The sequence below is a fragment of the Pteropus alecto genome, unplaced genomic scaffold, assembly GCF_000325575.1.
Source record: "Pteropus alecto unplaced genomic scaffold, ASM32557v1 scaffold3, whole genome shotgun sequence".
NCBI classification, from domain to species: Eukaryota; Metazoa; Chordata; class Mammalia; order Chiroptera; family Pteropodidae; genus Pteropus; species Pteropus alecto.
Genome location: NW_006442484.1, coordinates 28213992 through 28238807, shown reverse-complemented (window position 1 = coordinate 28238807; position 24816 = coordinate 28213992). Strand labels below are relative to the sequence as shown.

Below are 24816 nucleotides of genomic sequence, written 5' to 3'. Positions count from 1 at the left end.
AGGGAGGGAGGGAAGAAGAGATGGAATCTGATTGTATTGATTCCCTGTGCTTCCCAACTGGGTAAAGCACAACAGTAGGCCCGAGGGACATGACCCTGGCTGCTGAACTCAGTACACCCACTCAATATGTTCTAGATGTAAACACTTTTCTGTTTCCTACAAAGCAGTGTTATGCTTTTCCAAGAGAGTCATAAGTATTTGGAAAAATGCCAAAATACTACACTGGCCATTTAATCTTTGCATTCTTACATTCTATAACAACTCTACTCCTCTCACTCAAGAGATAGACCTTGCCCAACTCACACGAACCAATTTATCCTACTGCAAACTAAACCTCAAGTTCAAGTCCTAAGGACCCCAGGGATGAAGCGATACAATCTATCCAGTAAATTCTACCCAAAGAGTTTGCCAACTTCAAGTTTGCCTCTGATTTGGATCTGTCTTCTTCCAGAGAGAAATTCAACTCCAAGTATAAATGAATCACTGTTGGATATTAAGCTTTAAGGAGAAGTGACAGAGTCAAGAGAATTTCCAATTTGTGACTTAAAAAACTACCTAACTAATAGTTACTCTACTTCCTAAATGAACTTTAAAACAGAACCTGAAATACAGTCCTCCACACACTTTCCAATCTCAGGGGTTTGTTGGCTTAGTGCTGCTGCAATGTTCCATTTTAGTCAGCTGGCCCACTGACAAATAGATCCATTCATTCCTTTTCTCTCTTCTATACATATATTTATAAATGGTAAGCACAATATATTCTCTGTTATTCCACATGTTTGGGCAATAGAGACACTGTTTAATGGAGAGGTGCCACACATACCATGCATGATTTTCAATGAATACGACTTATCAGAATATATTAACACAAAAGCCATATTATCATAGCTTAATCTTTTTTTAATGACTCTGAATGAACTCCAGGATTTTACAGTATCTTCTGATCACCCCTATAAATTACAATGATATGCCATGTAGTTGAAATCACTGAGGCCTGAGTTCAAATTCTAGTTATTAGAGGTTTATTTTGGCAAGTAACTAAATTTCTAAGCTTTGGTGTCTTCATCTGAAAATGAGGACAAAAGAACCTCTTTATTAGGGTCACAATGAAACGTACCTGTCATGGCAGGAGACACATCGACAGCAGTATAGTGTCTATAGAAGAGACTGTGGCTGGGGACAAAGATCTGTTCTCAGAGTTTAAAAAACATGTTTATTATTATGGCTATCCTAGAACTAAGTGAGTTTATATCCTAGAACTAAAACTACTTAATGTATGTTCACTAGCAAGTCACTTAGCTTTTTTTAACATTGGTTTCCTCACCTGTAACATGAGGATCCTATCCACTTCAGGGGATTTCTAGAGAAGCCTGATAGAAGAGGCTTTATACAGTAGGGTTGCCACGAAAAAAATTAAATGAGTGAACACATGTAAAGTGTTTCACTGAGCTCAGTGCCTGACATGTAAAGGGCTCAGTAACCTTTATCTATTGAGTACATGTAAAGGGCTCAGTAACCTTTATCTATTGAGTACTAGAATCCAATACAACCAAGCTCAAGAAAGAGGAAGGATGAAAAACAGGAGCATCTTCACTTCTTTATCAATGTCTTTGAGAGCTTCTCAAATACACACATTCAAATGAATTTCTGGTGCTCAATACAATGCATGTTTAGTTAATAGTCCACATGATAAATTTAAGAGATGGCCAGGGGACCCCAATATACTACAGTGAACTCAGAAGGAAAATATAGAATTATTTTAAATTTTCGAAGAAGCAACAAAACAAAATCTCCTGACATCACACAGTTTTCACATTATACTGCACTACATCCCTGACTATGATGGCTTACCTTTGCAAAGCTGACTTTTTAGCAGTGGATGCGGTAAAAAGGAAGTAACACGAGAAAATAAAAATTGAATAGGAAATGAAAAGGGCAGTATCAAATCTGAATTCAAAGTCTGAGAAGTTGTACAGTATTCAATAGGTACATACATTGTATTACAGAAAGCTGAATTTTTTAAGGATACAGTGAAAGTATTTTTTCTTTCAATTTACATGTAATAGTTTTCAAATAGCCACTAAATTATCAGTACATAAATACATATTAAATTGTTTGGACATAAATACTTAACAAATGGAGCAATCATCTGATTCCTTTTGGCCTAGGGGCACCATGAAAAATTACAGAGACACTACTAAGGGCACTGCAAATTAAGAAATTATTAAAAGAATTGAATGAGGGTGATTTGAGAAAAACATATTTTTCAACTAGATAAATAAAATTTTATCATAAAAAGAGATAATTCTCTAGCAGTTCCTTCCATGTAAACAGTGTCACGTAATATGTAGCACTAATTACCTGTTAAACTTCAGTTTAAATAAAATTTTTTCGCATGTAATTTCTAAAGAAATCTTTCAGGCTAGACACTGTTTCAAACCCATTTGAAAGAACTTAGTTTTGTGCTAGAATATTAATCTGAAATATCTGTTGTCCTGGCATAATTAACAGTGTCTTTCACTCTCAAAAGTACTCCAATCTGGATGATTAATTATACGGCCATCTTAACTTAAAGGGCAATTACATGCTGAAGAAATCAAGATGTGAATGTCTACTTGGAGCTAAGCAAGAATCAGAATTATAATACTGGGTTTCAGTTTTTTAAAAACTCAATAGCAGATGCTCAAAGGCCAGCTGAGACCAGATGACCCTTAATATCCTCCTTCTAATCCTACAGTCTTGTGACTCTGAAGTCACTGGGGCTAGACAGTGAATAAGCACGTCTAGCGGCCAAAGCTACTGTGAGTCAGGCTCTGCTTCTTGTATATTATGTTTTCAATAAGTTGTTAATAATTTGAAATAATAAGCCAAGTAATAACCTGGCTTTACTTACTTAAAGGAGAAAATGCCATAAGAAAAGCAGCTCATGAATTCTAAATTCTCATTTGTTTAAAGGATTTTCATATTTCATTTTAAGATAGCTACGTTTGGAGCTTTTCACTAATTCAACCAATTTTTTCTTGTAACCATCCAACTTGCCCTACAGAAAATTCTAACTGCTTTTTTTTTGCACAGAAACACACTTCTTATGCACCAATAACTTTACTTTCTTTTTATTTTAAGAAAATCAGTGACTAGATAAGGTTTCATGCTGTCTCTTGTTCATTAAAAATTAAAGATGCAATGATTTTTTTTCCTCTCTCAAAACCTCTCATGCTTTAGGGTAAAAAGAGGGAAAAAAAATCTTATGACTTAATCAAATACAGATTCCTAAAGAAAAGCACATTCATGCCTGACTTTCCATAACATCCAGGACAGAGGTACTACAAATAATTTCAGCTAAATAGAGTGAGATATCATATGATACTTTCACTCAATTTCTGAAGAACTGTGCTTCAAATGTGATGGTATTTCAAGACAAAATTGATTTCGCCCTTGCATTTTCCCACACTTTAAGGCCTAGAATGTAGGTGAATGACAGTGGCGTTTTTCCAAGCATCCACAGAGTAGTAACATGCAGATATACACATTCCCAGGCCCCGGCCTGAGAGTACTGCCTCAGGAACTCTGGGATTCAAGCCCAGGAATTCACATGTCTTACAACTCTGGAAGAAATCCTTTTGTACATAATGTCTGCGATCTACCGATTAAAAGGCACCCCAGTGCATAAGAGAGAGGTGTACGTTCAGTGAATAACCCAATTACTCGTTTATAACAATTTTGGTTATGAATGTATCTATTCTAAAACATGAGACACCAGTTTGGTGGAGACACAGACTAGACAGATTATTAAGAGGTCTTTCTTCATCTGCATAGGAGGAACCATGAGAAAGGAAGTTCAAACCAGAAATGGACAAACTACTTCTCACTGTGAAGTGTGTAAAACTGATCACTTGTCAAGAACGAGGGTAGAAACTCAGTTGCAAGGGAACATCTTGGCTTAAATTTTAACGATTTTTTTTCCATATGGTAATACTTTCCCCAAATCTGTCTGATCCCTAGTAAAGAACTCACATCAGCTCAGTGCTAGCTGTAGTTCTTTCCTTATGCAGCTTAGAATCTATGGTCCTGATAGATAATAGTCTCGATAAAGCACTAAAGTTTCTTGCTCCACTAGCTGTCTTTTCAGTACAGTCATCTAACAAACCCCCAAACTCAGAAGAACTTGGTTACCAAATCTGCTCATCCTGGTATGTAAGCAGCTGAGCATTGCTACAGAATACCACCGACAAGCCAACTGGTCTACCAGAGTGACAATAACCAATCTCAAATGTCCTTCAATGCTGCCCAGACAACCATATGCCACTTCCCTGATCAACTCACTCTGCATACACACTACATCAATCCTTTTCCAGTCTCTTCAAACCTCCACTTCCAACCCCTCTCATCCCTCCCTCCTGAATCTAACCTCATCCCCTACACCTCACAAAGGAAGTGAACACCTGACACCAGAACTCGCTCCACTTCCTGTTATGAAACTTACAAACCTACCTCACATCTGTACCTTCCTCTTCCACTCTCCTCACAAGAAAATCAAGGAAGTTTCTCTTCCTATCTCCCGAAACCATTCTCCTATATTCTCTGCTCACAGGGTGGTTGTGAAATATAAATGTTACAATCCACATATCACAGAGCACAATGTATGGCACATTACAAAGTATTCACTAAACAATAACTATTTTCGTATTAAGCTTCCTATAGAGCTATGTCCAAGTCAGCACTCCAAGGGTAAAACAATCAATCCCATATCTGAATAGGGAGAGAGAATCAGACAAGCATTTACCTCAAATAAAAATTCTCACTGCTACCACCTTCTCCCTAACTTAGGAAATAACCCATATGTTCACCTCCACAGGAAAAACTTACCTCGTAGCCTCGTACAAGAAACAAAGACGTAAAAGTTAAGACACCAATATTTTCTTGCCTTTGCTGATTTTAGAATTATTCGGGCCTATTTTTAAGTGGTGGGAGCCAATGGTAAAAGCTGTTGCCACACGTTCCTTTTCAAACTTGTTGCGATGCACTTAGATACCAGTTTTTCTTTCAGGAAGCTGTAATTTATAACATTTAAATGGACCAGAACCATTAGATCACATTCAAAGTGTATACCATCCCTTGCTGAAAATATTCAAATCACAGGGTCCACAGGACTCCATTAGGGAAACAGCACAGTATGCATGTTCACCAGACAAGTACAGTAATCTTCCTTCTGGATGAAGGAGTATTAGCAATTAATTCCAGGAACACAATCAGGCTCTTTGCTTGTCTCTATGTAAATATTCCTAAAACATCTCACACTCAAAACCCTGGGTAGTCTGGGGAATTTCTTTTCAAGCCTTACTGAATCAGCAAACTGGCTGATTCAGGTTGGATCTTCTACGCTGTCATTTAAGATAATTTTTACAAATAAATGGATCCTTGGTTAGCATTTCCATTAACCTATCTGAAGTTCTTGGTATCGCCTCACACAGAATTATACTTTTATATTATAAGATATGTCTTTTAAAAAAGTTGATGATAAATTTTCCAAGCTACCATTTAAGGAGGTCATTCTTCCAGTTGCACTGAACATATAGATAAAAGTTACCTTCCCCTACCTCCAAACCGTCTCCAAGTCATTTTATAAAGGCAATTACATTCTTACACCAACAGTACACTAAAAAGAAAAGTCTCAGAATAAATTAAATAAATTTACCTTTGAGAAAGCATATTATATCACAGACTTCTATTTAGAAATTACTGGGCTACCTGCTTTGATTACAGGGGCACCAAGGGCCTGAAGAGTTGTTTGTATTACCCACAAAACTCTTCAAACTGTGAAATATTATGAGGTGTCAAAGATTTCACGTAAAAATCCAAATTTCCATCTTATTAAAATCTAGAAGGCCTGGCAGCAGCGCCCTGTCTTGCTAGTTAGTGTAAGCTAAAGCTGAGTAGTACCTGCCTGCCCCTTGGTCAGGGCACTTACTTCTCTGGCTTGCTTAGGCTCCACCATTCCCCTCTGTCTTAAATCCAGATAGATTTTACTAATTTAATGGACCTATCTGACCTGTAGACATCTGAGTTTCGACCTGTGTTTAGGGTCCTGGGCTATGGCCAGGATGGGAAGGTTGGGGGGCAGGAGGGGAGTGCATCTATTTGAAGCAGTTAGCAGCTCTTGATTCTTCAGCAGAACAAATCTTAGGTGGTTTCTGAGAAAAGGTTTTGAGTGGGTAGATGGGAGGATTTAATTAACTAGGTTCTGGGGACCTAAGTAGAAACAAGGAGGGGAATAAAAGAATACATTTTACACTCCAATCAATTTTGCCTGGGGCCAGTCTTCCTTTTCTTTCTGATAAAAGTCACATCGTGAGATGAGAATCAAACTGATTTCTTAATCTAAGTTTATTTGAGAAGACAATTTAGTTCTCGCTCTCCTGCTCTCTTGGTGGGCCAGAAATACCCAGTGATCCTTATCGCGGTTTGTCCATTTTCCTCTGGGTGTTGCCTACAACAACATGTTATCTTCAGAGATCCCCCACCCAAGTCATCTCACTCTGAAGTCAGGGATATCTGAGTCACTCTTCTGCTTTTATTAACATCGGGTGAGCTCTACTGAAGTAAACCCAGCACTGCATCAGAGGTCAACATTCTATCTCCAGACCGTGCAAAAGAGAAAGCAGACAGACTTCCTCCATGCTGGAGGGAACACAAGAGTGAAACTCAGATGAATTCTTTAGTAAATCCAGAGTTCGATTTGGGGCAACACAGTACAACCTAATTCTCCAGAAACAAATACAAAAGGACCAAAAGCACCAGATTACCAGAATAAAAATAAAACTTATAACTCAATGTACTGCTAGCTAACATGTAAACATACAAATGTGTTTTTGTGGATCATACATGTTCTAAGCTTGTGCCACAGAATTTCCTGTCAGAATCACAAGCCTGAAAGGCTGATGATCAACTCTGCCAACCATCAGCTGGTGAAACGTATTTACGCCCAAGCTTTCTCATATAGATTAGAACCCTCTCAGGCTTAAAAGACACATACCTTGAAAAAGTCTGTACTTGGTCCTGAGTGAACTATAACAATGTCAGAAAATCCTTTCACAAATTAGATACTTTCTCACTTCACTCCACTCTAGTAATCTCTTTTAGATTTTAGGTCAGCCTTGGTTATTACCTAAGTCATGGTTAAAAAAATTTCTAGAGCTGCATTATATAAGTCATAAACATGAGGAAGCCAACTACCCAAACACTCGGCTACCCTCCTGAACAAGTCAAAGGCCAGCAGAGAGAGCAGGGCCAGGCTTCAAAGCAGTAATTCTCAGGACGCCTGACCTATTATTAGGAAAATCATGTCAATGAAAACTCTGACCATTCACTTGTTCATTTCATTTTTCTGGAGCTTCAACAGCTTTTTAGCTGTGAATTTCAAAGAGCTCGAAGAGAGATCCTAAATAATGAATCTCTAGGATCTGCACTCTCATCACTAATATTTTTCCAATGGGCCAACTTTTCACCCTCCAATCAGGCCTGACGGGAAGCATAGCTTACCAAGCTCCCAGAGAAAAAAAAAAAGCTGTTTATTTACTGTTTTTCTATTTAAAGAATGCCATCAGCCCTTCCCATCTTGCTTGGGTTCTAAATAACCAAAGATCTCTTTTCCCTCATACTCTGTGCCTTACAGAAAGCCACATATTCATCATACAGGCCTTAAAAAGATGCTAAATTTCTTTACTAATTAGGTTGATTAAGGACTCATTCCAACTTTTTCTGAAGTAGAGACCATTTGCTATGTCTTCAATAATGCACGTAAATGGTGAGGTCTCTGAACATTCCGGTAAGTTTGCCCATTTGTCTTCAATTTTATTTTCTTTGATGATCTCCAAAACTCAGTATTCTCAAGGTTTTAAACAAAAAGATAGGGGGAAAACACTCCTGCTATAAGAAGAGCAAAGTATTTTCTTGTAAGTTATACAGACTAAGAAGAAAAAATAAGCCACACAAAAACCATGCCAGCAACAAAATTTCAAGACAAAGAATGAAATGCAGATCTAGAAGACTCATGTAATAATGTTACATGTTATGACAACATAAACAGGTAAGAATTAAAGAATATCACTAAAAACTGACAAACCAGAAAAGGTTAAATAAGAAACCAATGGCTGAGGGCTTTTTAAAAAAAAAGTACAAAGGTAACCACTAGAACCTTCTGATGTACCAAAGATAGTTTAATAAATTAAAGAAAAAACCAATACATTTTATAGAGAAGCATAACCAATGTAACAATTCTTTTCTGATAATATTTCATTATGTTATGTGTAATACAGTTCCTATTGCATGTTACCTGGTAATGCAGAATTCTAAGATCCCTGCTCTCGGGTGCATGTCCTATATCATCTCCTCCTCTGGAGCATGGGCAGAAACTATGAAGATGACAGAATTGTATTGCCACAATTAAGGTACATTATATGGCAAAGGTGGAGAGAGATCACCCCAAGTGGGACTTATCTGATCAGGTGAGCCCTTTCAAGAGTATCTACTGTCAGAGAAAATGTACAGAAACATTCAAAGCAGCAGAGACACTCTCCTGCTGGTCTCAAAGGGGCAAACTGTATGCTGGAGAGAGGCCCATGTGGCAGGAACAGTGGGCAGATTCTAGGAGATGAAGGTTTTAGTCTTACAATCACGAGGAACTGAATTCTGCCAATACCTGTGAGTGAGCTTGGAAGAGGACCCTGAGCCACAGTTGAGATCACAGCTCTGGCTGACACCCTGAGCAGAGGGACCTATCGAAAGCTACGCCCAACCCCCAGTCCGAACATAATAAATCTGTATTGTTTTAAGTCACTAAGTTTATGGTAATTTTTTGCAGCAATAGACACTTGATATACCACCACTCATATAAAAAAGGAAGAAAAAAAATCCATGTGTCTACTGATTTGTGCTAAGAAATTACCTGAAATAACAGTGAAACTCAAAGAATTCTTTAACGCTGAGTGACTCTCCTGTTGCCTCTTAGTATGTTTTTAATGGCTCTGTATAGAAGTAGTAAGCGGGCAGCGTAGCCGAATAAGGTGTTCCAACGCAGAATTTCCAGGTTTTAAGATGTATTCTTGAGAGCAAACTCTTTCTTTGTTAATTAAACTGCGCTAAACCAAAAATGCTGACTTTGTAGGGGTGACTTCCATGTTCCAATTATGTTGACAATTCCATTTGCTTCCACGTGGACTCCACTTAACGTCCACACATCTACAACGTTAATAGGTGTACAGTTAAGTATTTGTCAAATGAATAAAATCTGCAGGGTCCTGTTGATCTGCTTCAGTTTCAAAGCATACCAAGTCACTTTTCTAATAGTCTGATAACGTAGGGTTTACTTTGACAATAGCCAAAGGACATGGGAAAGGGCTACTACACAAAGCTTTTCATTTTGAATCAAATTTAAAGAATAACCTGCAATCATCATGCAATTGTTTGGGCAAAACTAGTTTACCGCAGTAGTGTTAAACATCTTTCAAACAATCGTTAATTAAACCAAAATGACAATCCTCAGGTTAATATTGTTTTTCTCTGAAAGGAGAGAAACGAGTAGCAATTTAAGAAATTTTTATTTAATGCCATGTGTTTCCTAAGCTAAACTTAAACACTAGTGAAACGTGAAAAACACGATTTCACATCAGCTCTGAAAACACTGCAGCATTACTGCAGTGGTGGTTCCCCTATGTTTTCCTCCCATCTCACTTTGCATAGTTTATAATCCTTGTTTTAGAATCAGGCTCTAAATTTGACTGTTTTTTGTCAGCTTTGTCCCTAGTTACTGAAAAGATACTTGTTATTTGGTGTTGGATCCTGAGGGTTAAATAGGAAGTACAATAACAAAGAGGTCAAAGGCCGTTCATAATTTTGGTCCAACGAAACACTCACCCTACAAGAGGAAAGGCTCACAACTTCCTGAAGATGGCCCCCTTCCTCTTAGCTGACCCCTGTTTATCCTACAGTTTTCCAGAGGCCTCAGTCTACTTGACCCAGTGCTGCAAACATTCCTGAGGTAGATGGTTAAAAGCACCCACCAGGAAATGCTGCTGGCTTTCTTTTTTTACAAATCAACAGTGCTTTCTTTTGTTTTTAACCAAGCCTGTGTACTCATCAAGCAAATAACATATGTAAGCCAAATGGTTTGGTAATATCTGAAATGAGTTTTTTATGATTTTCTAAGAACTGCAGGATCCTACAAGCCCAAATTAAAAGTGACTAACATCGTTCATTTTATCAACACCTTCGTTTCTTTCCACAGTACCACATTCTTCTAGAAAGACAGGACAGCTGAGTTTTAAAAAACTCATATCTTTCCTCTTAAAGATCATTTTTAGAACTCTGAGGCTTTTTGTAAAGGGGAGAAAGATATTAAATTGGAAGCCTATCAAATGCTGAATTTAAAATGAGGACAAGTCTGGTGAGAAAACAATTTGAACTCTCAAGTTCCTACTCAAGAACATTTTCCTTAATTGCACAACAATCTCTTGCTTCTCTTTAAATTCTATAGCTCTTACAGGTTGCACCATACCATCCGGAACTTACTCTTACAACGCCAGTTCTAATCATTAATTGTTTCATAATGTACCTCTCGTTGATCTAATTAGATTACATATTCTTTTGAGCTAGGAAATAGACATCTGCTATATTGGGCAGTAGTAGGTACATAATTCTTGTTGAATGTTGTCATGAAAACTGTTAGGCTATGAAATAATTTTGCACAACAAACTAATACGGAAGAAAAAATATAGAACAATTACTAATATATCAGCTATTTTCTTCTTATCAGCAATCCATGAAAGCTGCTTCTTGGTTAAAACATTTTTCTATTAGGAAGTTCAATAAAATAAAGAAATATCTGATCTTCTTAGGTCCTAAGAAAAATTTAGTGTCACGAGGAACAAAAGATGATTAACCCCCCACAAATATGCTAAAGACACCAGATCTTTTTAAATATTAGTTTCTTATCTGAATCAAAGCTAATTAATTCAACACAAATATGGAAAATGATGAAGATAAGGAAACGAGGATTTTCCTAATTCCATACTATACTTGAGAATCCCACTTACAAAGAATTAAAATTGAAGAAAAAAGTAGTAATTTCAAAGCACTTAAACCAAAATCATTCTTCAGATGATAAAAGCTGATACCATAATGACAATAGAGCATATCTATTATTGAGTACTGAGATGACAAAGCCAAAAATATTGAACTAATTTCCTTGCTAAAAAGCATTACTGAAATATTTCTGATACTATGCTATTTGAGAAAGTGATCTTACAAAAATCTTCCCTGAAATGAAGTTCCTGCTTTTATACGCTGACCATGAGCTTTGATTTAATCTATTTCACTTGCGTTTGGAGGTAGAGACCGCTCTAACAAGAAAACACATAAAGCAAGGAAAATGGTTTGAAGGCAGAGACTGGAGTACTTACTAAAGATAGGTCATTATACAATGACCATGAGTTTAATAAACAGGACTCCACCTAAACCAAGACTTAACTTCTGTGATCCAGAACTCCTTCAAAAGAAAAAGTGTTAAGTTCCCATTCCATGTTAGTAATTTTTTAAAAAATCAATCTACTGCTTTTCACGGTATATAAGCGTGAATCAGTATCATTCTGTTGTTTAAAGAGTTCACTTTTTAAATCACCTTTAATAGTCATTGTGAAGATGAAATCCATCCTACAATGCAAAGAAACTTCAAGGAAAAAGGGTAAATAAGGCAAAAAGGGAGTTTAGTGAGTGGGATTTAAGAAACTGAATTTTCTTGTGGCCCATTTAGTTTAACTCTGGTTAATGACCAAGAGGACAAGAGCTTTCAGGCAACAATTCACACCCACTGTCCTTTCACAAAACTGAATCAGAAGAGAAAACAGCAGCACCCAGCAGCCACGCGGCTGACCGGCTGACGGGAATGTTTTTCCAGCCTAGGCAGCAACTCCAGCGACCCCTCACCCCATCCCACCCTTGGCCTCCAAATAACTGTGAAGCAAGCTCTCTTCCTCAGCTAGTCTCCAGTTTATACTTGAGCAGAAAAAGGAGATCATAAATCCAGGGAACTTTCTTCTTAAATCAGGACAGTTTCTTTGCCAGATGTTCGTTTTTACTGGCTTTTTTCACAGAGCACTGGTGGGGCGGGGCGAGGGGGGGAGCAGGGAGGAGATGACAACTCATTCTCTATACCAGTAATTTTCAAATAGCAACAGCAAGAGTGAGCAGGAGGCGAGCGCGCACATCACCAAACCACCTGGGCTCCCCCACAAACAGCACAACAGTAATGCAGCAGACTGAAGGAATAGCAGTATTATTTGAGGCAACTGGCAAGCAAGATGGAAGGAATAAAAATAATGTAACGCATTTAAGATTTTTTTTTTCCACTTTTTGAGACAGTCTGATATTACTTGGCCAGCTACATAACACATTTGCTTTCCCATCCCCACCCATCTGTAAATTTTTTTTTTTTTTAATCAGATGTTCTGTTCACACACTGGTCCATAAACAACTTGCTTGGAGCCTGATGATTTTCTTTTTGGTTATTTATTTTCAATTCCAAGAACTGTCTCCTGAAAACTGTTTTTTTTTTTCGGGTTTGTTTTTTTTTTTTTTTTTACGGTGACATTAACAAAATCCAGTAAGTTTCAAGTGTGCAATTCAACAGGAAGTCATGTATATATTGCATTGTGTGTTCACTGCCCATAGTTAATTTCTTTCTGTCACCACATATTTGACCCTTTTCACCCCATCTACCTCCCCCCTCTCCCCCCACCCCAAATATAGTTTTATTCAATGTGTAAGACAAGGCCAAATATGATTCTCAAGTTTAGGCTGTGGCTCATCACCAGGGCATGGAATCAACAGATTTTTTAAGTTTATCGAACACACACACACACACACACACACGGCCACAAGAGCTGAAGAGAAGCATCTGTAGCCAGTGCATGTAACAGAGCTGCTAAATTCTTGGCTCACGCACAACAGACGACGAGTCAGCTCAGAGGCCAAAGACTCCCAGGAAAGCTTTAAGAGGCAGTAAACTGAAGTCATCACAGAATCGGCCTGGGCATGGTGGTGTAAGTGTTTGGTTTTCAAAGAAAAAATGAACATAAAGACTCAGTACCTGCATTTCACTTTCCCCTCTCCTCCCAAACCCTAACCTCCTCCTTTATCTCACCCCTCATTTTAAATTCATTCCCAAATGAGGCTTCATGTTTACTTCTAGCACGACCATTCCTTTCCCTCTTTTCTTTTTGGCAAGTTTCCTCGTTGCCTCTGCCATGGCAAATATTAACACCTTAAGACTTTTTTTTAGTACAATCTTTAAATCTCCCCCAGTAACAGGCAATACTTGAAATCTACCATCTGTTTTTCTAAATTAGAGAGAACTATACGAGTCTGTCACAGACATTTTCTTTGCTAATTCATAAGTAGCCACATGATGCTAGTTAAAAGCCCATTTTATTCTTTGTGGGTTATCACTAAAATACAGATATTGTCTTTTATATCCCCTAGTGATAACACTTTCGGTTCAGTTACTATGACTAAAACCCTCAATATATTTTGACTGACAAATGTTTGTATTAAAACTGTCAGTCATACATATTTTCCTGACAATGGATTATTTGGCAGATTGTCTTTACCACACCATCTCCTAAGCTCAAGATACAAACCATGCATGCAAAAAAAAAAAAACAAAAAACAAAAAAAAAAAACTTGTTAAAGTTTAAAATGTTCACTATAATCAAAGAAATTATATCAAGGTATAGTGGTAAGAAGTTTAGGTTCCACCTACCATATCCACGTCCCCAAAGGAAAATACTGTTAAGAGTGGAGGAAGCACCCTTCTCCAGGCCCATCTGCTCTGCCCTTACAAGGATTATACCTTATATGTAGTGAGCACAGAGGCTCTACAGCTATGCTGTTTGCTCTGAGGTCAACTGTTCTGTCCGTCTTGGCCCTGCTTTCATGCTATTCATTTTCCTCAAATGTCACATCCCTTATTGGAACAGGTAGCTGGGTAAGAGTTTCCTCCACTGTATTATAAGGCACTTCTACATCTGGCTCCTTCTAGAAAGGAAGGCTGAAAAGCGGACTCATCTACAGAGGCATTGAGAAGGCATGAAGAGCAGGAGGACACATAAGCAGGGGCCCGAAACTGTCAAATAAGGAGCTTTACTCCAGGTGCAATGTTTCCTTCCTTTTGGGGATGCTGCCTTTCCCTTTCTTTTTCCCCCAACTTTAACTCTTCCCCCACCATAGCGAAAACCCCTGCTATTCCTCCCCAGCCTCCCAAATCTCCTTTGGGTTAAGAGTTCTTTTCATGGTTTTAGCCCGTGAGCAAGTGTCAACCAACAAGTCCCTACATTGAGGAGAAAGGACAGTGCTCACGGGATTCCTCAGGCATCCCTTTACATTCTCCACCCGAGAGCACGACCATCCTTACTCCCCGTTGTGTGGACTCTGAACTCAGACACTGTTTGGGGTTCCAACAAGAAGGTGCTTTCTATTTCTCCAATGTCCTCATCTTTTTATGAGAAAAAAAATATCATGATAGCATTCCCCTGAGCCCAGCTGCCGATTATTTTCCAAAAATTTCTCAATATTTCTTGCCCACTAAAGATTCCTTTCCTATTTCCTATAGATTTATTCCTTTTGTCATTTCAATGGGAAGGAAAAGAGATAAACTCACATAAATGTATGCATTTTAAGCACATCTACCCTATACATAATCTCATGATATCCACATCCCCTCATCCCATTCTCCAACTGACACCAAAACTGTACCTTGCAGATGATTTCTAGGATCTTGCAGATTGTTTCCAGCAAATGTAACTTACAAGCATTAAAGTGGCTATGTTTCGGAGACAAATTACACAAATTAAATGGAAGATAAGCACTGTGATTAAAAATGTGTGTATACATTATATCATGCACTCTGGATTCAACGTGTATACACAATAAGTAAATTCTTCAATTGTTATCTTAGTATCATTCATTTTTCTTGCAAGATCAATAGATACCTTGAAAAAAAATCACACTTTTGATTGCACAAGTGTGGCTGGTGTGACCAAGGCTTCAATGCCAATAAAACAACTAGGCTTAAGCAGCTCAACAGCTTATTTGCTGACTTGCCAGCTCTAAGGGCTCCACAGCCTGACCTCTCTCTTGCCCTCAATTGTCAAATAATAAGATGACACCTGATACTACCGCCCATAGGCAAGCTCTTTATAAAAATGTGATAGAGGTAGACTGCTTCATCCTGAAAGTGTGAAATTTACTTTAACATCTATAAATCACAAACCCCAACAAGACCCAACACAGGACCCATTCCTCTCACAGTACTAAAATGAAACACTTTTGCAGACATGTATTAAATAAATGTCTAAAAGAAATGATTCATCTAAAAGCGTTACTATATTTCAAACACACATAAATACAGAGAATATAATGTATTCCCTATGAACCCAGACCCACTTCTTATCAAATCTTAACCTTTGCTACATTTTCTTCAGATTTTTGGGGGTATGTTTTTTTCATGGTCATAGTATAGCTAGATCAAATATCTAAGGGGAGAAACCACTGGAAATAGGTTTCATTTTAAGCCAAAATCTGAACTATAAACGATTATTCTTACCTTACTTCCTAATATTGTTAGCTCTCACTGTTATCATCGATAGGTGATACTGTAAATTCTCTTTTATTGGAAACACTAAACTCTTGATGACATATTTGAAAATCAGCATTACATTTTAGATGAAATTAAAGCAATCCTTTCACCTAAGTTCTCTACCTATGCTTAGAAAAATTTCTATGTTCTCAAATATCTATAACTTATGATTAATCAAAAATTATAATATTTTAACTTTTAGAATTCAATTTATTTCTAACTACTGAGTACAGAAGAAAAAAGCTGGCAAGTTTAACAATATTTCAAACACTAATTTCAAACAAGGAAATCAGAACTGCTATAACCACAAAGTCCCTCAGAGACAAGTTTATCTTGCTTTTTAGAAAGTAAGATTTCTTAAGCCAGACAGAAAAAGTTGAAAATCACATGACATCACTTATATGTGGGATATAAACCTAAAGGCAACAAATGAACAGGACAAACAGAGATCATGGACATGGACTATAGGCTAGTGGTTACCAGAGGGTAAGGGGTGGGGGGAGGAGAAGGTAGGTAGATGGTTAAAGGGGGTCAAATATAGGGGGATAGGGGAGGGTGAAGTGGGTAAAGGGGATCAAATATATGGTAGCTGAAGGAAACTGGATTTTAGGTGGTAAATAAACACAATAGAATATACAGATGTCAAATTATAATGTACACCTGAAAATTATATTATTGTATTAACCAATGTTACCTCAAAAAATGATTAAAAAAAAAAGAAAGATTTCTGCAAACGTTATCAGAAGTTGATACATTTAAGCTGTGACATTACTGACATTAAAACTGCCTAACATGGTACATAAAGAGCACAGAGCAGGTGCTCAATATTTGTTGGATGCATTTACTGTCTGGATTATGCAGAAGAGCCAACTCAACAGCCTATTAAAGTAAATACAACTGGACTAACTCACACTGAAGAAAAATCAATATCTTAAAGTAGCTTACTGATAAGTCATTTGTTACTATATTTTGCTAGAGTATCTGTAAACTCTCAAACAACAGGATGATATAAAATAACTAGGCCTACTGATGCGGGGCATGGTGAAATAGCTTTTTCATTCTGAATCTCAGAAAGATACTAGAAAACGAAATAACACAAAAAGGGATTTATTCTCCCCGCAAAAAACAACTTACAGAGCTCAGCAGCCACACCCTGTGCCTCTTAAACTCCCGTAGAAAATAAAGCCTGAATAACAAGATTCCTAACTCATCAGGATGTTCTAAAGACCGATCACGGACTAACTCAGAGAAACCTCATTTTCAGTATCCTGACATCTGAATTCCAAAAGCCAAAGTTAATAATAAGGGTTGAGAGACGGTAAAGTGTTTAACCTTCTATTCAAAAGAAAATTCAATTAACCAGAATCTGCCCTTACTCTACGTAATCCTAGTTAATTGAAGTTTTGTTGAAGGCTGTTCATAATAACCCCCAAAATTTATTTGCGTTATAAAGCTTAGAGCCCAGTCCCCATCTTTCTATTAACCAGCCCCAGCTAAAGGGCTCCCAAAAGAATGGAATGTTGTTAAAAACACAAAAAGCTCTCCTTTAATGGAAAGCGGCAGGAAGTTTAAGTCTTGTGACACACACGAGCACGCAGTGCGGCAGGAGAACATCCAGCAAATTAATTTTACAATGATTTATTTTGCTGATTCAAAGCTGAAAGGTAACACAGGCAGAGCCTGGCACAGTCGCACTCAGGAGAGCAGTCCACTTTGGGCTGAGCTCTTGGTAACCCTGGGTACTGACCATCATGATCCAATGCTATCTATTTATCTTAGGCCTCAAGAAATCTATGTTTGGCCCTTGCCATGAAATCAAGCAATTACTCCCAAAAGTGAGGAGTTTGCCAATTATACAATAAAATCCTATCTCTAAATACTATTTTTGAAAAATTGCATGTTCCTCCCATGTCCCTGCACAGCCTGGGGTGTAGTGTAACAAACAATATATATTTTTAAAGCTTTCTCTTGGTAGTGAATTCACTAAGCGTCCTCTCAAACTATTCTTATCCCTATAGGGTAGTCTCTTCTCTTCTGCTACAATTTGTACACAAAACACACCTTTGCCCCCTCAGAGAATAATATCCTTATTCAAAGAGAGTCACTGGATTCTTCCTTTATGGGGTACTCTTACCATACTTAGGTTAAATGTGCTTTTTTTTTTTTTTAAATTATAACATTATTTGTATGGAGGAACTATTTTCAGTTTTCAAACAACCATCAGAAAAATTTTCAAAACACGTAATCATTTTAAGTTGAAAACTGTCCATATCAGAATCCTTTAAATTCTAGAATAAGTTTACTTAAATATGAAAATAACAAACATCAAATACCACCTATTCTTCTACCATTGGTGAGTGATCTTGAAAATGACCATATCTCATAGCCAGGAGCTACTCTGAAAAGCCCAAGACACTGCTACATCCAGCTTTTTTTTTTTTTCCAAGCCATGAAAACACTAAATGCACCAGAGACTCAAATTCCCAAGAACATTTTGTTTTCTTTCAGTAAAGTAAATCTCTTCTGCATCACCGCTTACAGTCTGAATCCTAAAGCCACTGATTCTCTCTCTCTAATTAGGTTTGTTCATTGAGAAAATGGCAACATGGACTTTTGAAATTATGTAAGCGAGAAAAAAGATGCTGAATGCCAAGACCTTGGACTGTGGCAAATATTTAAAGTCATTCTGTAAATGTTAGGTATCTGATGGAAAAACTGAGAAACTCTGGCACTGCACACCAGTGGCACTGTTATAATTCAGCATGTGAGGGGAGAAAGGGGCCAAAACAAACCACATGCAAAGCAACTGGAGCCACGACCACTAGAAATCGCTTACTCGGGAGCTTCTGGCAATGGTTTGATTCAATTCAACTAACTGACCAGACTTGGGATCCAATTTCTGGCTCCATCTCTGCAGACACATTATGCACCAGTGACTTAACGCCTGAACCCTGTATAAAAACACCTGAAGAGTCTTGCTCACACAAACTGCGTCTTCCTTACACGAAAAAAGGAGCCTAGATTATAGGTTGTTTTTCTTCTCACCTCTCCACGGAAACTATGTATGCATTTCTCAAGAGACATCAAATGGTAGCTATTAGCTACTAATAAGTAGCTTCAAGAGATGAACAATTCCTATTGTATTCTAGAAACACATGTGTACAGTTACAGTGCTGGAGCCTTGGCAAGCTCTCTGCTAGTAAAGGAGAGTTGGAGAGCATGGAGCAGTAATGAGCTAATAAGTGCAAATAATGTCAATGTTAAGTCCTTCCCCGTGGCTCAGCATGGGGTGGAGGCAATGAGGGGACAATGGTATGGCCTGCTATTTGCCGTTCAGCTCCTGGTGACAATTCTTCCTGACCCTGGGAAGAGTTCTGAGCTTCCATCACTAGGTTTAGGAAGTCTGCCATACATGTCATGTGCCAAATTCAGGGACAGATCCAGTTGTAGTTAGTTGAACTGGATTGAAAACCTCTTGAACCCAAAAGCAAAAACTAGTAGAGCTCTGTCACTTTTACTTTTTTTTTTTTCTTTTTAAAACACCTCTGGAGCTTTGGTTATGGAAATAGTTGATTCTAATTTTAACCAACACCTACTACTGTTTCTGCACATTCCTCTGGTTAAAGGAAATGATGACTTTCCAGTCAGTGACTACAGTGACACAGACATGAACTTGAAGAATTAAGCCTCCAGTGTGCAGCCACTCCAAGATATTTTTAAGTACTTTAAGTCAAATTATCAGGAAAAAACATCGTCCAATCTTTATGCAGTTCCTATGATTACAGAACTATACCATAAGATTCATATTAATAGCCTCATACATTCTCTATTGACACAAAAATTTTGCATCCCCTGGGAGGAAAGATGGAGATTTTTAAGTAGAATAAAAGAGATCCTGCCTTCAGTGAGCCTGTAACTACCGAAAGATAAGCTTTAACTCAAATAAAAGACCGCGTGACAGAACTTATAAAAGAAGGCTTATGGAAAGACAGTTGATTCTTTTTCATATTAATTCACCAATGACCTCAGTTTAGCGGATATTTTATAATACTGTAAGAGTATTAACTGGGACAGTACTAGTGTAGTTTTACTAGTAATTATTGTGGGGTTGATGCAGCCACAGCCAACATTTACAGAATGCCAGAAACTATTTTAAAGGCTTAAAAATTTGACTTTATCGCCACTACTACCCTATGAGATAGATAACAATGATTACCGCATTTTGTATGTGATGAAAATCAGGTTTAAGATTTAGAGAAACTTAAAACAAACAAAAACCTGTCACTCAGCTACTGAGTCATAATCCATAACTCAAATCCAAAAAGTCCAAGTCCAAAATCTATACTCAAAATCACACTGCCTTACACTCAAAACCCATCAACGCCATTTTAAGAAAGTGATCACAAACTTCCACACAGGCTGTTAAGGGTCCTTGGAGAAGAGCAAGAATGAATCAAAAAGACTCAATGCATCACATTATCACTAATTACAGTAGTATGAGTCCTAATGACTTGTGGAACCAACATGTTGCTTCAAACATGAAAGAAACTCACGTACATGCTGTTAGGCTATATCCACAAGATAACTTATTTAATAAGTGTGGTTTATATGGAAGAAAATATACACTTCCAGTTCTGTGAACTCTAGTATTTTTTTTTTTTAAAAAGGCACACATGCTAAGGCTTTGTATTTGAAACTTATATAGGGATCTGTCATTGACTATTTACATAGGCATCTGGCAGAGAAAGGTAAGATGCTGTCTCCTGGGTCCTTAACAAGGCTCTACTGTGCTCGCTGTAATTGAGGTCACCTGAGAAAATCCACTGGGCTCCTCTCCATGGGGAAGGAAAGTTCACAACTGAAATCAGTTTCCATAAAGTTGACAGAGGTAGTGTGATTTAAGAGGTAACCCAAATGGTTAAACGGAGTCATAAAGGAAGGCAGCGATTCCCAGGCTAGCTTAAGGTCTTATTTATGCAACTAATTTTCCTTTATCAGTCTATCAAGAAGGGTCCAAAAGCAATAGGTTGAAAATAGGAGATAAATAAAGCTGCTTCCATACAATGCTAATTTCCTAGAAGACCTGACATTATCAGGTTGACTGAATCAATGGAGATGACATAACTGAACAATCCTACATGCAAAACAAATTTCTAACCTGAATTGCTTAGATAATACAGAAAGGCTGTATCTGTGTCAATGGCTGTCAACTCTGACTGTCAACTCAGTCAGAGTCACCTGAGAAGCTTTAAAAAATACCAGTGACTGGGCCGCACCCTAAACCAATTCATCTTGAGGAAGGAGCCTGGACATTACTCTTTTTCAAAGCTCCCCATGTTGGACTCACATGAAACCAGGATAGAGAAGTATTAAAAAGGCCAAAATCTTGTTTTAGGGCTGTTGAAAATGCTATATTAGTCGGTCACATACATGATCAAGTTAATTATATGAAAGAAAATGATTATGAAAAGAGGGGTGTCAAAATTTGGTCAATTAAATGAATTTTAGGAAGATATAGCACAAATTGGATATTGTCAATTACATTATCTACTTTGGGAATCTAACATCTCAGTTAATTGGGAAGCAGTAGATAAATGCAGACGTAATGAGATATTTAATCTCAAATTATTCTAAGAAATTTTTAAAATATCAATCAACTTTTCATACAGGTAGTATTTTTCTTTAGAGAATAAAAGAGTACATGCAATAAATTTAAACATGCACAGAAGCAGACAACTATGGATAAACAACACATATGCTTAAAACCTACATACAAATATAGGTGTTTGTGTACATGTACACAAAAGTCGATGAATGTATATACAGAGACTCTGAAACTATGCCTAACACAAAAGCCAAAATTTTGTTTCTACTGTACTTAAAAATGAGTCATCTACAAGGCAAACACCAGGCTTCTATTCATAGGCCCTGTGGAGGTCTCACTGGAAAAATGAACAGTGCACTCTAGTCTGGCAATACATTTTTACTGCATACATCTGGTTTTGGTGTATGTATTCTTGAAAGCACCAACTGTCAAGAATCCCAGGTTACCACATAGACCACTTAGCCCTTGGTAGACAGTCATCATCCCCAAAGTTATTTTTGATATAGAAATTACCTAAAGTGTAACTTCTGGTTCTGCTAATTCAGATCAAAAAAGAAGAAGAAGAAGAAGAAGAAAAGATTATTATTAGATTTCTGAGTTGTAGGAGTCACATTCAATTTGCTAGGCCAATAGTAGTCTGATATATCCTAAAGATTTCAGCTTGCCTGCTCAGGATAAGGATCTGGTCAGCTACACCACCTGACTCATTGTGGGGTCCAGACTAAAAAGACTACAGCTAGCTGGGGCATATTTTTCTCATGACAATCACAGGAGCACAAAACCCCAATCGCATTTAAGGTAGCCCGTGTAAGTCATCTGCTTGCGTCATGTGCATTTATATTTCATTGGCCAAATAGGTTATGGGCCAAGCCCAAGTGGAGCAGGAAACACACTCTTGTGCAATGTAAATCAAATGGAAGGACAGAATTAAGATATGAAAATAATAATCTAGTCTACGGCCTTTCCACCCTGACCACACCTGATCTCGTCTGATCTCGGAAGCTAAGCAGGGTTGGGCCTGGTTAGTACTTGGATGGGAGACCACCTAAGAAAACCGGGTGCTGTAGGCTTTAAATAAAAAAGAAAAGGAAGGAAGAAAGGAAGGGAGGGAGAGAAGGAGGGAGAAAGAAAATAATAATCTCCAATGTCAATGACCCATCAATCTGCCAGTTGCATTTATTTTTTAAAAAGCCAATGTACCTATGTTTTTTCTTCTTTCCAAATAACTGTTTTTTGACACCACATACGTAATTTATATTTGAAAAACATCAAAGTTGGAGGGTTAATGCAAAACCAAAATGTCATACAGACTAAAATGACACAGTAAAAAAAGTTGTATGGAAATGAAGACACTATGCTCTCAAATTATAGGAAAAGCCAAAAAGTGGTTCTGGTGATGGTGATGGTGATGTTACAGCACATGTAAGTAGTTTATATAAAACTGATTCATAAAAACAAAATAGAGGACATGGTTCCATAGTGTAATGGTTAGCACGTCTGCTTTACATGCAGAAGGTCCTGGGTTCACGCCCCAGTGGAGCCAAGGTCCATGGTGTACCGCCACGCCACCCTGAACAAGCCCAATGTCTGATCTCAGAAGCTAAGAAGGGCTGGGCCTGGTTAGTACTGGATGGGAGACCACCTAGGAAGACCAGGTGCTGTAGGCATAAATAATAATAAACAAGAGAAAAAAAACACACACACAACAGAATAGAAAATTGCAAATTTTCTAAATTAATATATTTACATCATTTTGTGTGCAACTAAATATTAATATACTTTCCATCATTTTATCTATATTTCAAGAAGTTTATATGTTCAAATTCTTGAGAAAACAGGACAGTGCCTAATTGGGGGGTTGCCTTATGTTCAGGCTTATACAGCAGTTTTTATTTAAAATTCACCAGGCCACAAATTTTAATCTCTCCTTTCTGCTTAACTTGGTCTTTATATACTTTTTAGTAAAACTCATCTTTGTCATCATGATATTTTTTTCAGTAAATACAGGCAGCAACTTCCTGAAATTAAGCTCTCATGCTACATCAGTCTTTATAATGGATGTTTGTTCAGACCATTTAATATTAAACACAAATAATTTTTAGTGCAGAGAGCAGTTCCTACTAAAAACAAAAATACCTCACCACCATAACACTTGAGTGGTGTTTTGTAATTGCTATTTGGTATATTTTATCTCCTTATAGTGATAACTGAAAGATATTTCAATCGGATTTTTCAAACAATGTAACCTACCTCCCTAAGGCCACCTGGAGTCCCCAAAGGAGCCCAGGAAAACAGAATTGTTTTTGCTTTTAACTATTTTGTATACTGTGGTTCTGTTTTAAGTTTTAATTTGGGAAACAAAGGTTCTGCTATTTAAAAAACATCTTTTTAACCACCAATTGTGAGTTATCAATAGTGTTTTGACCCATTGAAGTAAGGGCTCAAGTCTCCTGAGGCTTGGTTTAGCAGGCTGTTCTGACTCAATAAAAATTACATGTGGTATAAAGCAACACTGGGACATTAAATTTAGAACCTACTATGTTTATAGGTATATAGTTTGTGTGTATATATACACCTTGCATTACTTAATTTAACCAAGGACATATTTACTGGAACCATGTCAGACCATAATTATAAAGAATCCAGGCCATTTTTATAGTTATTATCCAACCTATATTCAATATCTATCTTCTGCTTCCCTTTTTTTAAAACTTGTCAGCATAAAATTATGAAAGAAACTCACCTATTTGGATTGGCCAGGACCTGAAAGGTTCCAAATAGACCAAGAACATCAACATCAAGTAAAGCTTCAACAGACAACCTACGTGAGACTCCAGTCTTGTTTACTGTTTGTCCTGAGACCCCAGTTTGTCATGATCTATGATCTACAGCAAGCAGAGGTGAAAGGAACCAAAGGATGAAAAAACACATTTGGGACAGGGGTAGAAGAGCACCAGAATCTGGATACCTTGGTTTGGCTTGTTTTTGAAACTTTTTCAGAGGTCTTCTAATCCTAACCCCCTCATTTTACAGATGAGGACCCAAAAAGTTAAGAGACTTTCCCAGTTCATACGGGTATTTCTTTAGTTCCCAGACATCCCAGAACTTTCTAAGGAAAATGTCAGTTCCAAAAGTCAACACTGATGATGAGTAGTCTCTTCTCTAATAAAATTTTATGGATTTAAGGAGCTAGCTATCTGCCATGGCTTAATGAACTATAATTCCTGTTAACTAAAGAACTAAGTATTTTCTTGATTGTGCTAAATGATAACTTCCTAAATAGGGAGATTTCAAACTATATGCCATCTTCCCAGAAAAGTTAAGCATTCCCATATTTTTTTGTTTCTAACCAGGAACACCTGCATGCTTTTGGAATTTTCCAATGTTTATAATCCTGTTTTGAAGCTTGAGAAGGTAAAAAGAATGTTAAATAAATGATTGGTCTAACTGCCCAGATAGGAAACTCCTCCCACAAATTAGACAATGGACTCAATCTCTCAGTCCAGAACTCATCTATAAGCTT

General features: G+C 37.5%; 1 protein-coding gene and 1 non-coding gene across 2 annotated transcripts in view; one reads left to right on the top strand and one right to left on the bottom strand.

Moving 5' to 3' along the window:
* The window catches only part of FMNL2 (formin like 2), a 260260-nt gene that overhangs the window by 125381 nt on the left and 110063 nt on the right, over positions 1–24816 (bottom strand).
* On the top strand, positions 22245–22363 carry LOC112470454. The gene has a single exon (XR_003043016.1). It is a non-coding gene; the product is annotated as a 5S ribosomal RNA (ribosomal RNA).